This window comes from Rutidosis leptorrhynchoides, chromosome 6 (assembly GCF_046630445.1).
Source record: "Rutidosis leptorrhynchoides isolate AG116_Rl617_1_P2 chromosome 6, CSIRO_AGI_Rlap_v1, whole genome shotgun sequence".
Taxonomy (NCBI): Eukaryota; Viridiplantae; Streptophyta; class Magnoliopsida; order Asterales; family Asteraceae; genus Rutidosis; species Rutidosis leptorrhynchoides.
The window spans coordinates 418,485,555-418,503,089 of record NC_092338.1 but is presented as its reverse complement, the minus strand read 5'-3'; the positions used below and the strand labels follow the sequence as shown (position 1 = coordinate 418,503,089).

Here is a 17,535-nt window from a genome sequence, read left to right as displayed (position 1 = left end):
ACATAGTAAATTATATAACCATGAATGCTTTCATAAATGTTTGGCGGATGAAGCTTGTTATGCTTGACCCATTTGACTTATTAGACCTATCTCTCTTTATTGAGATTTGGGAATTGTTACCCATTAGACATGTTCTTTGATATTTTTATTTTTGTATAGGACCCAATAGGTTAGAGGGGAACCTATTGGACTTTTTTTAAGTTTTGATTTACATTGCTAGACCTAGTTTTTCTCAAGAACCAATTGACCCGATAGCTTGACCCAATTGACCCGATGACCCAAATGACCCGATTTTGAGAGTATGGCTCTCAATTGCCAGGTATAGTTTATACGCAAGACTTATTTTGGAGTTATATATTCAAGTAAGATGGTACTCTGGTTGCAACATTGTTTGGAACAAAAAAGTGTGTTTAAGGGAAGAAGGGTACTTCTTTTGAAATATATTGTACGATACATTACTTAATAGTCTTTTTACTCAAATTTGTTATAATAGGTTATATTTTATGTAAATAATCTATATAAATTTATGAATTCTCTTATCCCTCCTGCTTTCAAACTTATTTCCAATTTCCAAAGCATATAATTTTCTAACCACACATCTAAGTGTTCATCGAAAGTATTTAACCGAAGGCTCGACTGCCATTGAGCAATTTTAAACAGGCTATTTTTAAAGTACTTACAGAAGGAGCTTACCAAAAGTCTAATTCTATTAATCCATGTCTAAAATGTCATTCAGATCAGAGATATCAATTTGAAAAGGAACAAGATACAGCTGGAATACTATGATTTCGAAGACGAAGGTGAGTTGGCTAACTTGCTGTATGAACCAGTGTGGGTATGATTGATTGCCACTTTTTTCATTAACTTTAGATTATTATGTTTCTGATTGCGACTTATTAGTCATCATTAGGCATATACTTATGATATGGAACCGGATTGAAAGGATCAAAGGTGGTTGGCATGAGAGATTTTATTTCCTTATTATTTGGTCCGTATTAGTTGATTGGAATATAAGAGTCATAGATAGACTTATATTCTTTAATTATTAGATTATCTTGTTTTCTGTAATTAAATAATACGTTTCCTATTAAGTGTTAGAGTACAAGTAGGAAAGTCTTGGAGGGTAAGTTAGTTTATTATCTTTATATATAGATGCATATGTACGTACAGGGGATCACCTACCTCTCTTTGTTTTTAATAATATTATTATTATTTGATTAAGAATTGCTATTGCATTCTTGCTATACTCGTGCGCGAGTATTTTCATAATTTAATCACGTTTGTGTTTTAATTTATTGTTGCGAAGAGCGTTTGTCTTCCAACGGATCCTTTGATCCTCATCAATTGGTATTCAGAGCAATCGATCCAATCTATCATAATTCCAATTAGTTTGGTTTCTCCCACGTTTGGATTTTGATAGTTTATCTCACATATCTTAATTCGATTACTTGGGTCTCTCCCACGTTTGAGTTTTGATATTCTATCTCAAAAAAAAAAAAAAAAAAAAGTATATATATCGTTACTGTTCATCGCCGGAACACTGTTCACGCTAACTATTCATCGTCAGAAAACGCGCAGAAATCACTGTTCACGTTACTGTTCATAAAAAAAGATTTTTTTTTTCTTTTCTTGTTCAATGGCCGATAAAGGTAATCAAAGTCGCGATCTCGCTACCGCCCTAAAAAGACTCAAGGACACGTTAGATATAGTTAACAAATCCAATGAACGTGCAAAACAACGATGGCTTGAAGAAGAAACCCGAAGTGCTACTTATGATGCTTGGGTCGAATCACAACAAGACTACCAATATGGTGTACCTCAATACCACCAATGCCCTGTTTACTATGAGACACAACCCTACCATCAACCATACTATCCACCACTGCCCTACTATCATCCATACTATCAACCACAACTCTACCAACAACCGCCCCGACGAATCCGACGACCAACACATCATCATCGTCGCTTATGTGATGATTATTCATACTCAAACTATGAATTTCAAGATATTTACAACGAAGATCACATCCCTTATGAGCTCCCTTATGAGCCGGAAGTATCATCACCATTGTACGATTTAAATGATGAAGACGAATCATCTTCAAATGATGTGCTTCCAGGAGTTTCGGAAGAAGAACTAAAAGTTGAACAATTATTGAATGCAGATGTTTCGACTCCAATAACACAAGATGAAGATTTAAACTCGATTCTTAATGAGCAGGAACAATTACATGAATCACGAGTTGTCAGTGAAGATGAGTTGTCACCACTACAACTAACTTCAGTTGACAATATAGTTGATGAATTAAATATGATAGCTCAGGATGAATTCAAGGAGGTTGAGTACAACATGGTGGCATACAAAGACTTTGGGGACAATCAGTTCCATGAAAAGAGGTTTACAATTGAAGATCTAGTTGCGATAATTGATTTGTTTGAGTTTACATCAGGTATATCATATGATTTGAACGAGAACTCGAGGACGAGTTCTTTTAAAGAAGGGGAGAATGGTCAAAGGGGTTTAGAGCATAAGAAATTCATAAAAGGTTGTCGTAAAATTATCAAATTTATTTGGAATGACACCGATGAGTTTGTCATTGACTGGTTTGTCTTTGACCCGGGCATGCTCAAATTTATTTGGAATGGCAACAATGAATTTGTCATTAATTGGTTTGTCTTTGACCCGGGCATATCGTCATATTCAAGTTGGAACTCGAGGGCGAGTTCTTTTTGGGTGGGGAAGACTGATATGGAACCGGATTGAAAGGATCAAAGGTGGTTGGCATGAGAGATTTTATTTCCTTATTATTTGGTCCGTATTAGTTGATTGGAATATAAGAGTCATAGATAGACTTATATTCTTTAATTATTAGATTATCTTGTTTTCTGTAATTAAATAATACGTTTCCTATTAAGTGTTAGAGTACAAGTAGGAAAGTCTTGGAGGGTAAGTTAGTTTATTATCTTTATATATAGATGCATATGTACGTACAGGGGATCACCTACCTCTCTTTGTTTTTAATAATATTATTATTATTTGATTAAGAATTGCTATTGCATTCTTGCTATACTCGTGCGCGAGTATTTTCATAATTAAATCACGTTTGTGTTTTAATTTATTGTTGCGAAGAGCGTTTGTCTTCCAACGGATCCTTTGATCCTCATCAACTTAGTTGCCCGTTGTCACTTTTCTTATAGTACATTCTTCTATTTTGATTGTGTTCTCTCATCGGGTTCCTTGTTCTTAAGCTTTTTAAAATCATAGATTTCAGATAAAGTTAATTGTTGATGTGTTTGCAGAGATAAGTTGGGAAAAGATGTATGGACAGCCTCCTTATGGAAGAAAGACAAGGCACATTAAAAAACAACTAATGGTTCGGCCTCGCTATCCGCTAACATATAAAAAAGATGAAATGCCAGATGCTAACTCAATTTCCGAAGTTTGTGTTGTATTTGATGGTACATTTAAGGTTGGTGATAAGGTAGATTGGTATTCTGACAGTTCTTATTGGTCTGCAAGGGTGGTTGAAGTGTTGAGCGATGACAAGGTTAAGGTAAAGAATTTGACTTGTGCAACCTGTTAAATTTAATTAGTATACTATTGTGTTTGTTGGCAAAAATTAATTAATTACATTAACTTGGAGAGTTAACTTTTAAGGTATAATTTTTTTAGCTATCTTAATATCAGGTTTTATAAACATCTGAAACACTCTTGTGATGTTATTTTTACTTCTTAAATGTTTCGTTAGGAAGGATGTATCTGATATATTATTACAAAATAAATAGTTAAATACACATACAATTTATGATTCACAGTTTCTTGTTCCTTCCTTTTTTTATTTTTTTTTATTTGTATTCATGTTTCCACCATCTGTAGATTGAGTTGCCAATGCCCCCAGCCGGAGAAAGGAAAGACGACGAGACACATGAAGCACTCGTTAAGGATTTACGGCCGAACTTAGAGTGGTCCCAAAGAAAAGGCTGGACATTGCCTACTGTGGTGCCTCTCTCTCCACTTATTTTCTTTATTTATGTAAATTACTTCCTTTTTTTTTTTTTTGCCTATTTGATTCTTTTATAATTGTAACAGCTTTAAGTGGTGTTAATATAACCTTGTTCTTATCTAAGTTCAATTTTTTTCATGTAGGGTGGTAGGACTTCATGTGGTGCACAGCTTATCTTTCCATCAAAGCAAGGTGAACTAATTTTGTAGACCAATGCTTGCCATTCTTATATAATTTGTCTTTCTATTTTTTGTTGGCTGTTTTAATCTACATTTTTAAGACCCGTCTGCTAACTGGTAGTAAATTATCTAAGATATTACGATGGTTGATTAGAATCACCATTTAACTTGAAAAGCAATGCTTGTATTTGTTACTCTTCTTTTCAACAAGATTTCTCTTATTACGCTTACACCCTTAGAATGAAGGAACTGCTTACTACATGCACTTAAAGTAACTTAGATCTAACAAGCCCATGCTAGTAAACAGTTCTATCTTTAAATATTGCATGCTAATCTTAGATTTGTTTGTAACTGTACTTGTTTTAGGCATTAATCAGGAGTCGATTTCTGTTGCTTCACCTCTTAATGCATCTTCTAGCACTCGTTTATCAGCAGAGGGAGACACAGAGATACAAAATTCAGGTCATGTGGATACCGTTATTTGTGACGATAAAATGGTTGACGATTTAGCTGAAGGACATGCAGAAAGGCAAAGTTCAGATCCTGTGAATGCTGTTGTTCTTGATGAAAAAGTGGCGAGCGAAGATGTGAAAATGGTTGATGATTTTGTGCATGAAAATGCAGACACAGAGTTCAGTTCCTGTTAATTGTGAGGAAAAAGTGCAGGCTGAAGATGTGATATTGGCTGATAAAACACCCTCATGACCAAATGTACAATATTTGAAACATATGTACAATCTTATTGTAAAACACCCTCAACACTGTATGTACAATATTTGAAGTATTATGTATAAACTTTAAAACAAATTGTACAATTTTTTACAAATCACCACATAAACACGTGTATAAACTTTGAAACATATTGTACAACCTTCATATAATAATTGTATTTTAATTTTTGAAAATTTATCAAGTGGCATTTGTTATTACTAATAATAATAATTATTAAAAATATAAATACTCAATTTTTAAACAAATTTTATCATTAATTATTATAATTATAATTATAGTTATTATATTATTATTATTGATTATTATTCAAATATGGTTGCTTTTTACGATTAATTACGTTACGTATGTATGTGAAATACAAGTCTCAATAAAAGGTTGTAATGTCGACTTTTGACAAAGTTAAGTACATCAAGGTAGTTCATTTATTCTGACCAAGTTAAGTACATCAATATGTTTGTAAAAACGATAAGTTTCTTAGTCGGAATTCGTTGTTCCACGGGTCATTAAACTAAATGACTTTATCATTTACATTCTCTTAATACCTAAAACATATTATTAAACTGTTTTATTTAAACCAACCCGTGATTTCACGGGTCATTTTACTAGTTGTTACAATAAGACCATCTTTAACAATGATGGGCGTGTTAGCGTGTTGACTGGTAGGGGTGGGGTGGGGTGTTTGACAGGTGTGCTGGTAACTGGTAAATAATGGGTGGCGTGCTGAGTGTCGTGTTGATGGATAGAGGTTGGTTATTGTTATTATTATTATTATTACTAGTGGTAAAGCCCGTGCGTTGCACGGATTGTGTTACGGTTCAACGTTTAAGAGCATTATCGGTAGTCATATAAAGTTTTTGAAGTTTAGCTCATGAAGCGGCATCCCTTGATAATTTAAAGTATTTTAGAATTCGACAATATAGTTATTTCTAAAATATTCTCTCTGTTAAACCCTGCATAAATCTCATCCGACTTTTTACATGTTATTCATCGTTTATGTTTCAAGATATTAAATGATAAAATTATATATATATATATATATATATATATATATATATATATATATATATATATATATATATATATATATATATATATATATATATATATATATATATATATATATATATATATATGAACAAAAATTCAGCTAGTAATTGTTAAGAAAACATACACTATATTCAAATAAGTTATATAAAACAACTTAATTTGTGATTACGTATAAGAACTCATGTATTACTCTAGATATCTCATTGTTAACATATCTTAAATCAATAATACAAAGTAATGGTGTAAAATGTATTTTGAAATGAAATTTAAAAATTATTAAGATACAATATAGTTGATTTACACTCTATAAATTAATCTAATTCAAAATTCAATATCATAATGTTGATTAACCACATCGATATTTTAGTTTTGTGTAATAACAATGGCTCTGAATAATATATATGCATATATATTCATATATTTGTAATACACTTAGACTTAAACATAGAAAATAATAATAATAATAATAATAATAATAATAATAATAATAATATATACTATTTAGATGTTTGTAACATTATCATAATACAATTACGAGACTCATTAAAATAACGATTCACATATTGTTCTATTAAAATCCGTTAATTTCAACATCTTATTTTATTTTCTATATTGATTTCGAAACAAACAGCTAATCACCATATTTCATTTAATATATTATAAGAGTTTTAGAAAATTATAATTTTAAGAATTCCTTATTCATTTTATATTACATACTTTAAATCAAAAATTACGAAAGTAACTATTAAATTTAACCATCCTTTCATTTGCTTACATTTCATCATTATTTAATAGTTTTATATCACCTATTTCTCGATAAGGTTGAAGTGATCCAATATTTATTTTTCTAATAGAAGAAATATATATTATTGAGAGATGATATAAATGTTTTGTAACCTAAGAAGTAAAGGAAAACAATATTTTATTAAATGTCATATATTTGTGGGTATGCATACGTATATCCGAAAATTAGGTATGTGTTTGTTGTCATCTATGTAAGCATGAAAAACTATACATGCACACTTAATATAATTTGATACATATATACTGTACAAATGCATTAAAAATGTCCATCACCACCATAAAAGTATCGCTAAGGAAAGTGAACTCATATATACATAATTTAATAAAACTACACACAAATCAAATGTATCTTTTAATAATTTCTAAACAATTATTAAAGAAGATCAAAATTACATAAAATAAGATAAAAATTATTTCCACACCAATTACATTTTAATGAAATCATATCGTAACATACATATATATAATGTTCTTGTGATGGACGGATGTTTGACAATGAAAGAGCAAATAAATTATGATGCCGATGATGATGAATAACTAATATATATAAATCTCTATCAATTATTTTAGTTGCAAAGTATGACTAACTTTTATATGAAAATGAGTATTGTATAAATGAAAATGGGTATTTATAGACAACAATGTATCATATGAGTTAGCTATTTAATATAAGAAAATGAAAAGATTAAAACATGTATATTTATTATAAGAATTATGAAAGGATTGAAACTTATCTATTTATTATAAGGAAAAATGAAAGGGTTAAATGTTAGGTATTTGATAAAAAAAAATATAAGAAATAAACTAATTCGCTCAATAAAAATTTAACAAATTTAACTTATGTCATAAATAAATACTATCATTTCATTCTTTACATTTTCGTTATGCTAATTGGCTCAATAATAAAAGACGATCAACTATAATATTTTTAGTTTTAGGATTATATTAGATATCTACTTCATTACATGATTATAAACGCTAATATGATATATATTTAAATGAATTCATCACAATGAATAGATTATTTTTTAAACTTGTCTATATATTATTATATTTAAATGAACTTATCACAATAGATAGATTATTTTTAAAACTTTTTTTCTGTGATAATTAAAATCTATTTATAAGTCTATATATATAAATAAATTTATTACAATGAGTAGATTATTTTTTTTAATTTTTTAATATGATAATAGATGCAAGATATATATTTAAATAAATTTATCACAATAGCTAGATTATTTTTAAATCTTTTTTACTATGATAATTACAATCTATCTATAAGTCTACATATTTAAATAAATTTATTATAACGGGTAGATTATTATTTTTTTACTATGATAATAAATGCAAAAGATAATTCTCACTTTTTTTTTACTATGATAATAAATAAATGCAAGAGTTGTTTTAAAATTTTTCAAATTCTTATATGGATGAGCTAAAATGATATTTGATACGCACTCAAATAAATAAATTTCGTTATCTTTAACTACTATTAATAGTATCTTTTAACGATATAAATAGCGTTTGGGTAGTCAAAGTATGGCCAAATCACAAATTCACAATAAACATTAAAAAAAATTATGATTGGTGAGTTCATGTAAGTTATGATCACCTTTACATTATTTTGTGAATAACAGAGATAGGTTGTTTATAGAGTGGTAGAAATTTTTAGAGAATTTGTACAGGAAGGCACAAAAGAGATGTGTTGTTTATAGAGTTAATAGAGATAGCATATATAACTCGTTTACTCAATATTGCATATAAGTAATGCGGAGTAGTTATTTAAACATATAATCTGTCGTACCTTATTGATGCATTTCCGCAAAAAAGCATCATTGCTCCATTTCCAGAAAAAGCCTCATTGATGTTATGATTCATTAACATATCTCTTGGCCATTTCACCTATAACAGCATAAAAAGTAATCCGTTAATTATAAATCATCGGCTATCTACGTATCTTAACCTAAACAACATAAAAATAGGCTACATGGAATTAGTAACATGCAAAGTTATTTTTTTAAAACTGGTTAGTAGAATAAAAATGAAGCTTAATAAAGGGATGTAAATAATAACTACTTAAAATCTACATGATTTCACATTCTACATTTGATACATTACCGTGTAGATTTTTCAATTTTGCATATGAAATAAAATGATGAGCTACTTATACTATGGGTTATGGATTTCATTTTAGATTCTCACCATAATTACATCAGTTATGTACTTACAATCTTTAATTTATTTAAATTCACATTTCATTTCATTAAAAAGGAAGGGTAAATGCAATGGGGTTAATATTGAATAATGCAATGGAGTGAATGATGATTTTTTTTACATGTGGTAAATAGTATAAATAAAGGGTAATTCATATGGAGTTAACAATATTTATTAAGGCCTAATTAATTTTTCAGGACTCAATTTTTATATAGATATAGATAGATAGATAGATAGATAGATAGATAGATAGATAGATAGATAGATATAGATATAGATATAAAAGATTATTATTTTTATCTCTTTTTCATTTTTTAATGTATGAATTTATTTTAGTTTTAATTTTGTTTAATTAGTTATATTATTCTGTAATTATGAAAACAAACTAACAACGATTACAATAATATTAAAATTCCTAAAAGTAGAAAATATTAAAGTCCTAAAACAATTAATACTTATTAAAAATCCTAAAAACACAAAACTACAATTATTAAAAGTCTCATTCCATCAAAGCTCCTGATTCGAAGCTAGTTCCAAAATCGGAAGGGAACGGATTAGTTTTTCACGTGCTCAACTCCATAACATACAATTAAATTCGATTACCATTTTCACTGGCTCGTTTTTTAAGCTTATTCTATACGTCGTTACATTGGAACATCACTTCTGTCTTCTCTTCATCTAAATACCAAATACTCGAAAATGGGACCGGTATTTCCTTTTTGAGTAACTTCAACTCTGAAAAATCAAAATCATTCATATAGACGTCGTTAAATTCCATTTGCGTTCCGCCAACGTATGACTTCCAGTCGCTCGTTGGGTTACCTCCGAAATGAACGTTGAACGAAATTGGTGCTATTGATGAAGTTTTGTATATAGCAGAATGTATATGTATGTGTGTATAGAAAATATCTGAACAAAAGGATATATATATATATATATATATATATATATATATATATATATATATATATATATATATATATATATATAGGGTGAGGATTCAGAGAGAACCAATGGTAGAAGAGAACTCAGAGAACTTTTGCAGATTGAGCTCCATCTGTGTGCAGATTGAACCCAATCTATGTGCAGATTGAGCTCAACCTGCAGGTTCTATGGATTCTCTCCCACCCTTAGTTCTCTCTTGATCCCTTATATATATATATATATATATATATATATATATATATATATATATATATATATATATATATATATATATATATATATATATATCCTATTCTATCATATCCTATCCTACTATACATTAAAATAGAGTCTTTATTAGCTAATAAATGTTTTCAAAACCCCCTTAATCACCATTAGATTAAAAAAAGACTTCACCCTACCCTTTAATCCAATGGTCAAAATTAATCATATTCATTTATTAGCTAATAAATCAAATTACGTGTATAATGAAATGTCCCGTTCTTATTGATTAAAAACGTTCCATATTAATTGATTTCGTTGCGAGGTTTTGACCTCTATATGAAATGTTTTTCAAAGACTGCATTCATTTTAAAACAAACCATAACCTTTATTTCATCAATAAAGGTTTAAAAAGCTTTACGTAGATTATCAAATAATGATAATCTAAAATATCTTGTTTACACACGACCATTACATAATGGTTTACAATACAAATATGTTACATCGAAATCAGTTTCTTGAATGCAGTTTTTACACAATATCATACAAACATGGACTCCAAATCTTGTCCTTATTTTAGTATGCAACAGCGGAAGCTCTTAATATTCACCTGAGAATAAACATGCTTTAAACGTCAACAAAAATGTTGGTGAGTTATAGGTTTAACCTATATATATCAAATCGTAACAATAGACCACAAGATTTCATATTTCAATACACATCCCATACATAGAGATAAAAATCATTCATATGGTGAACACCTGGTAACCGACATTAACAAGATGCATATATAAGAATATCCCCATCATTCCGGGACACCCTTCGGATATGATATAAATTTCGAAGTACTAAAGCATCCGGTACTTTGGATGGGGTTTGTTAGGCCCAATAGATCTATCTTTAGGATTCGCGTCAATTAGGGTGTCTGTTCCCTAATTCTTAGATTACCAGACTTAATAAAAAGGGGCATATTCGATTTCGATAATTCAACCATAGAATGTAGTTTCACGTACTTGTGTCTATTTTGTAAATCATTTATAAAACCTGCATGTATTCTCATCCCAAAATATTAGATTTTAAAAGTGGGACTATAACTCACTTTCACAGATTTTTACTTCGTCGGGAAGTAAGACTTGACCACTGGTTGATTCACGAACCTATAACAATATATACATATATATCAAAGTATGTTCAAAATATATTTACAACACTTTTAATATAATTTGATGTTTTAAGTTTATTAAGTCAGCTGTCCTCGTTAGTAACCTACAACTAGTTGTCCACAGTTAGATGTACAGAAATAAATCGATAAATATTATCTTGAATCAATCCACGACCCAGTGTATACGTATCTCAGTATTGATCACAACTCAAACTATATATATTTTGGAATCAACCTCAACCCTGTATAGCTAACTCCAACATTCACATATAGAGTGTCTATGGTTGTTCCGAAATATATATAGATGTGTCGACATGATAGGTCGAAACATTGTATACGTGTCTATGGTATCTCAAGATTACATAATATACAATACAAGTTGATTAAGTTATGGTTGGAATAGATTTGTTACCAATTTTCACGTAGCTAAAATGAGAAAAATTATCCAATCTTGTTTTACCCATAACTTCTTCATTTTAAATCCGTTTTGAGTGAATCAAATTGCTATGGTTTCATATTGAACTCTATTTTATGAATCTAAACAGAAAAAGTATAGGTTTATAGTCGGAAAATTAAGTTACAAGTCATTTTTGTAAAGGTAGTCATTTCAGTCGAAAGAACGACGTCTAGATGACCATTTTAGAAAACATACTTCCACTTTGAGTTTAACCATAATTTTTGGATATAGTTTCATGTTCATAATAAAAATCATTTTCTCAGAATAACAACTTTTAAATCAAAGTTTATCATAGTTTTTAATTAACTAACCCAAAACAGCCCGCGGTGTTACTACGACGGCGTAAATCCGGTTTTACGGTGTTTTTCGTGTTTCCAGGTTTTAAATCATTAAGTAAGCATATCATATAGATATATAACATGTGTTTAGTTGATTTTAAAAGTCAAGTTAGAAGGATTAACTTTTGTTTGCGAACAAGTTTAGAATTAACTAAACTATGTTCTAGTGATTACAAGTTTAAACCTTCGAATAAGATAGCTTTATATGTGTGAATCGAATGATGTTATGAACATCATTACTACCTTAAGTTCCTTGGATAAACCTACTGGAAAAGAGAAAAATGGATCTAGCTTCAATGGATCCTTGGATGGCTCGAAGTTCTTGAAGCAGAATCATGACACGAAAACAAGTTCAAGTAAGATCATCACTTGAAATAAGATTGTTATAGTTATAGAAATTGAACCAAAGTTTGAATATGATTATTACCTTGTATTAGAATGATAACCTACTGTAAGAAACAAAGATTTCTTGAGGTTGGATGATCACCTTACAAGATTGGAAGTGAGCTAGCAAACTTGAAAGTATTCTTGATTTTATGAAACTAGAACTTTTGGAATTTATGAAGAACACTTAGAACTTGAAGATAGAACTTGAGAGAGATCAATTAGATGAAGAAAATTGAAGAATGAAAGTGTTTGTAGGTGTTTTTGGTCGTTGGTGTATGGATTAGATATAAAGGATATGTAATTTTGTTTTCATGTAAATAAGTCATGAATGATTACTCATATTTTTGTAATTTTATGAGATATTTCATGCTAGTTGCCAAATGATGGTTCCCACATGTGTTAGGTGACTCACATGGGCTGCTAAGAGCTGATCATTGAAGTGTATATACCAATAGTACATACATCTAAAAGCTGTGTATTGTACGAGTACGAATACGGGTGCATACGAGTAGAATTGTTGATGAAACTGAACGAGGATGTAATTGTAAGCATTTTTGTTAAGTAGAAGTATTTTGATAAGTGTATTGAAGTCTTTCAAAAGTGTATAAATACATATTAAAACACTACATGTATATACATTTTAACTGAGTCGTTAAGTCATCGTTAGTCGTTACATGTAAGTGTTGTTTTGAAACCTTTAGGTTAACGATCTTGTTAAATGTTGTTAACCCAATGTTTATAATATCAAATGAGATTTTAAATTATTATATTATCATGATATTATCATGTATGAATATCTCTTAATATGATATATATACATTAAATGTCTTTACAACGATAATCGTTACATATATGTCTCGTTTAAAAATCATTAAGTTAGTAGTCTTGTTTTTACATATGTAGTTCATTGTTAATATACTTAATGATATGTTTACTTATCATAGTATCATGTTAACTATATATATATCCATATATATGTCATCATATAGTTTTTACAAGTTTTAACGTTCGTGAATCACCGGTCAACTTGGGTGGTCAATTGTCTATATGAAACATATTTCAATTAATCAAGTCTTAACAAGTTTGATTGCTTAACATGTTGGAAACATTTAATCATGTAAATATCAATCTCAATTAATATATATAAACATGGAAAAGTTCGGGTCACTACAGTACCTACCCGTTAAATAAATTTCGTCCCGAAATTTTAAGCTGTTGAAGGTGTTGACGAATCTTCTGGAAATAGATGCGGGTATTTCTTCTTCATCTGATCTTCACGCTCCCAGGTGAACTCGGGTCCTCTACGAGCATTCCATCGAACCTTAACAATTGGTATCTTGTTTTGCTTAAGTCTTTTAACCTCACGATCCATTATTTCGACGGGTTCTTCGATGAATTGAAGTTTTTCGTTGATTTGGATTTCATCTAACGGAATAGTGAGATCTTCTTTAGCAAAACATTTCTTCAAATTCGAGACGTGGAAAGTGTTATGTACAGCCGCGAGTTGTTGAGGTAACTCTAGTCGGTAAGCTACTGGTCCGACACGATCAATAATCTTGAATGGTCCAATATACCTTGGATTTAATTTCCCTCGTTTACCAAATCGAACAACGCCTTTCCAAGGTGCAACTTTAAGCATGACCATCTCTCCAATTTCAAATTCTATATCTTTTCTTTTAATGTCAGCGTAGCTCTTTTGTCGACTTTGGGCGGTTTTCAACCGTTGTTGAATTTGGATGATCTTCTCGGTAGTTTCTTGTATAATCTCCGGACCCGTAATCTGTCTATCCCCCACTTCACTCCAACAAATCGGAGACCTGCACTTTCTACCATAAAGTGCTTCAAACGGCGCCATCTCAATGCTTGAATGGTAGCTGTTGTTGTAGGAAAATTCTGCTAACGGTAGATGTCGATCCCAACTGTTTCCGAAATCAATAACACATGCTCGTAGCATGTCTTCAAGAGTTTGTATCGTCCTTTCGCTCTGCCCATCAGTTTGTGGATGATAGGCAGTACTCATGTCTAGACGAGTTCCTAATGCTTGCTGTAATATCTGCCAGAATCTTGAAATAAATCTGCCATCCCTATCAGAGATAATAGAGATTGGTATTCCATGTCTGGAGATGACTTCCTTCAAATACAGTCGTGCTAATTTCTCCATCTTGTCATCTTCTCTTATTGGCAGGAAGTGTGCTGATTTGGTGAGATGATCAACTATTACCCAAATAGTATCAAAACCACTTGCAGTCCTTGGCAATTTAGTGATGAAATCCATGGTAATGTTTTCCCATTTCCATTCCGGGATTTCGGGTTATTGAAGTAGACCTGATGGTTTCTGATGCTCAGCTTTGACCTTAGAACACGTCAAACATTCTCCTACGTATTTAGCAACATCGGCTTTCATACCTGGCCACCAAAAATGTTTCTTGAGATCCTTGTACATCTTCCCCGTTCCAGGATGTATTGAGTATCTGGTTTTATGAGCTTCTCTAAGTACCATTTCTCTCATATCTCCAAATTTTGGTACCCAAATCCTTTCAGCCCTATACCGGGTTCCGTCTTCCCGAATATTAAGATGCTTCTCCGATCCTTTGGGTATTTCATCCTTTAAATTTCCCTCTTTTAAAACTCCTTGTTGCGCCTCCTTTATTTGAGTAGTAATGTTATTATGAATCATTATATTCATAGATTTTACTCGAATGGGTTCTCTGTCCTTCCTGCTCAAGGCATCGGCTACCACATTTGCCTTCCCCGGGTGGTAACGAATCTCAAAGTCGTAATCATTCAATAATTCAATCCACCTACGCTGCCTCATATTCAGTTGTTTCTGATTAAATATGTGTTGAAGACTTTTGTGGTCGGTATATATAATACTTTTGACCCCATATAAGTAGTGCCTCCAAGTCTTTAATGCAAAAACAACTGCGCCTAATTCCAAATCATGCGTCGTATAATTTTGTTCGTGAATCTTCAATTGTCTAGACGCATAAGCAATCACCTTCGTTCGTTGCATTAATACACAACCGAGACCTTGCTTTGATGCATCACAATAAATCACAAAATCATCATTCCCTTCAGGCAATGACAATATAGGTGCCGTAGTTAGCTTTTTCTTTAATAACTGAAACGCTTTCTCTTGTTCATCATTCCATTCAAATTTCTTCCCTTTATGCGTTAATGCAGTCAAGGGTTTTGCTATTCTGGAAAATCTTGGATGAACCTTCTGTAGTAACCAGCTAGTCCTAAAAACTGGCGTATGTGTTTCGGAGTTTTCGGGGTTTCCCACTTTTCAACAGTTTCTATCTTTGCCGGATCCACCTTAATACCTTCTTTGTTCACTATGTGACCGAGGAATTGAACTTCTTCCAACCAAAATGCACACTTTGAAAACTTAGCATACAATTCTTCCTTCCTCAATACTTCTAACACCTTTCTCAAATGTTCACCGTGTTCTTGGTCATTCTTTGAGTAAATAAGTATGTCATCAATGAAAACAATGACAAACTTGTCAAGGTATGGTCCACACACTCGGTTCATAAGGTCCATGAACACAGCTGGTGCATTAGTTAAACCAAACGGCATGACCATAAACTCGTAATGACCGTAACGTGTTCTGAAAGCAGTCTTTGGAATATCATCTTCTTTCACCCGCATTTGATGATACCCGGAACGTAAGTCAATCTTTGAATAAACAGACGAGCCTTGTAGTTGATCAAATAAGTCATCGATTCTCGGTAGTGGGTAGCGTTTCTTGATGGTAAGTTTGTTCAACTCTCGGTAGTCGATACACAACCTGAATGTACCATCTTTCTTCTTGACAAACAAAACAGGAGCTCCCCACGGTGATGTGCTTGGTCGAATGAAACCACGCTCTAAAAGTTCTTGTAATTGGCTTTGTAGTTCTTTCATCTCGCTGGGTGCGAGTCTGTAAGGAGCACGAGCTATTGGTGCAGCTCCTGGTACAAGATCTATTTGAAATTCAACGGATCGATGTGGGGGTAATCCCGGTAATTCTTTCGGAAATACATCAGGAAATTCTTTTACGACGGGAACATCATTGATGCTCTTTTCTTCAGTTTGTACTTTCTCGACGTGTGCTAGAACAGCATAGCAACCTTTTCTTATTAGTTTTTGTGCCTTCAAATTACTAATAAGATGTAGCTTCGTGTTGCCCTTTTCTCCGTACACCATTAAGGGTTTTCCTTTTTCTCGTATAATGCGAATTGCATTTTTGTAACAAACGATCTCCGCTTTCACTTCTTTCAACCAGTCCATACCGATTATCACATCAAAACTCCCTAACTCTACTGGTATCAAATCAATCTTAAATGTTTCGCTAACCAGTTTAATTTCTCGATTCCGACATATATTATCTGCTGAAATTAATTTACCATTTGCTAATTCGAGTAAAAATTTACTATCCAAAGGCGTCAATGGACAACTTAATTTAGCACAAAAATCTCTACTCATATAGCTTCTATCCGCACCCGAATCAAATAAAACGTAAGCAGATTTATTGTCAATAAGAAACGTACCCGTAACAAGCTCCGGGTCTTCCTGTGCCTCTGCCGCATTAATATTGAAAACTCTTCCACGGCCTTGTCCATTCGTGTTCTCCTGGTTCGGGCAATTTCTAATAATGTGGCCCGGTTTTCCACATTTATAACAAACTACATTGGCATAACTTGCTCCGACACTACTTGCTCCGCCATTACTCGTTCTGACACCATTTGTTCCTTTCGTTCTATTAACCCCTGGTCCGTAGACCTCACACTTCGCCGCGCTATGACCATTTCTTTTACACTTGTTGCAAAATTTGGTGCAGAACCCCGAGTGATTCTTTTCACACCTTTGGCATAGCTGCTTCTGATTGTTGTTGTTGTTGCGGTTATTATTGTTGTTGGGATGATTGTTGTAGTTGCTGTTGTTGTTGTTGTTGTTGTTGTTGCTGTTGGGCCGTTTGTTGTAGTTGCGATTGATGTTGCGATTGTTGGGATAATTGTTGCGATTATTGTTGTAATTGCTGTTGTTGTTGTATTGGTGATTCTTATCACCGTTT

At 31.7% G+C, this 17,535-nt stretch overlaps 1 protein-coding gene across 2 annotated transcripts in view; it reads left to right on the top strand.

Moving 5' to 3' along the window:
- Positions 1–3,320, top strand: part of LOC139855635 (uncharacterized) — a 100,023-nt gene extending 96,703 nt beyond the window's left edge. For both annotated transcript variants that reach the window (XM_071844882.1, XM_071844883.1), the window contains 2 exons: positions 737–800; positions 3,304–3,320. The gene's annotated coding sequence lies outside the window, so the exon portion shown is untranslated. The remainder of the gene's footprint in view (positions 1–736; positions 801–3,303) is intronic.
- Positions 3,321–17,535: the final 14,215 nt, after the last annotated feature.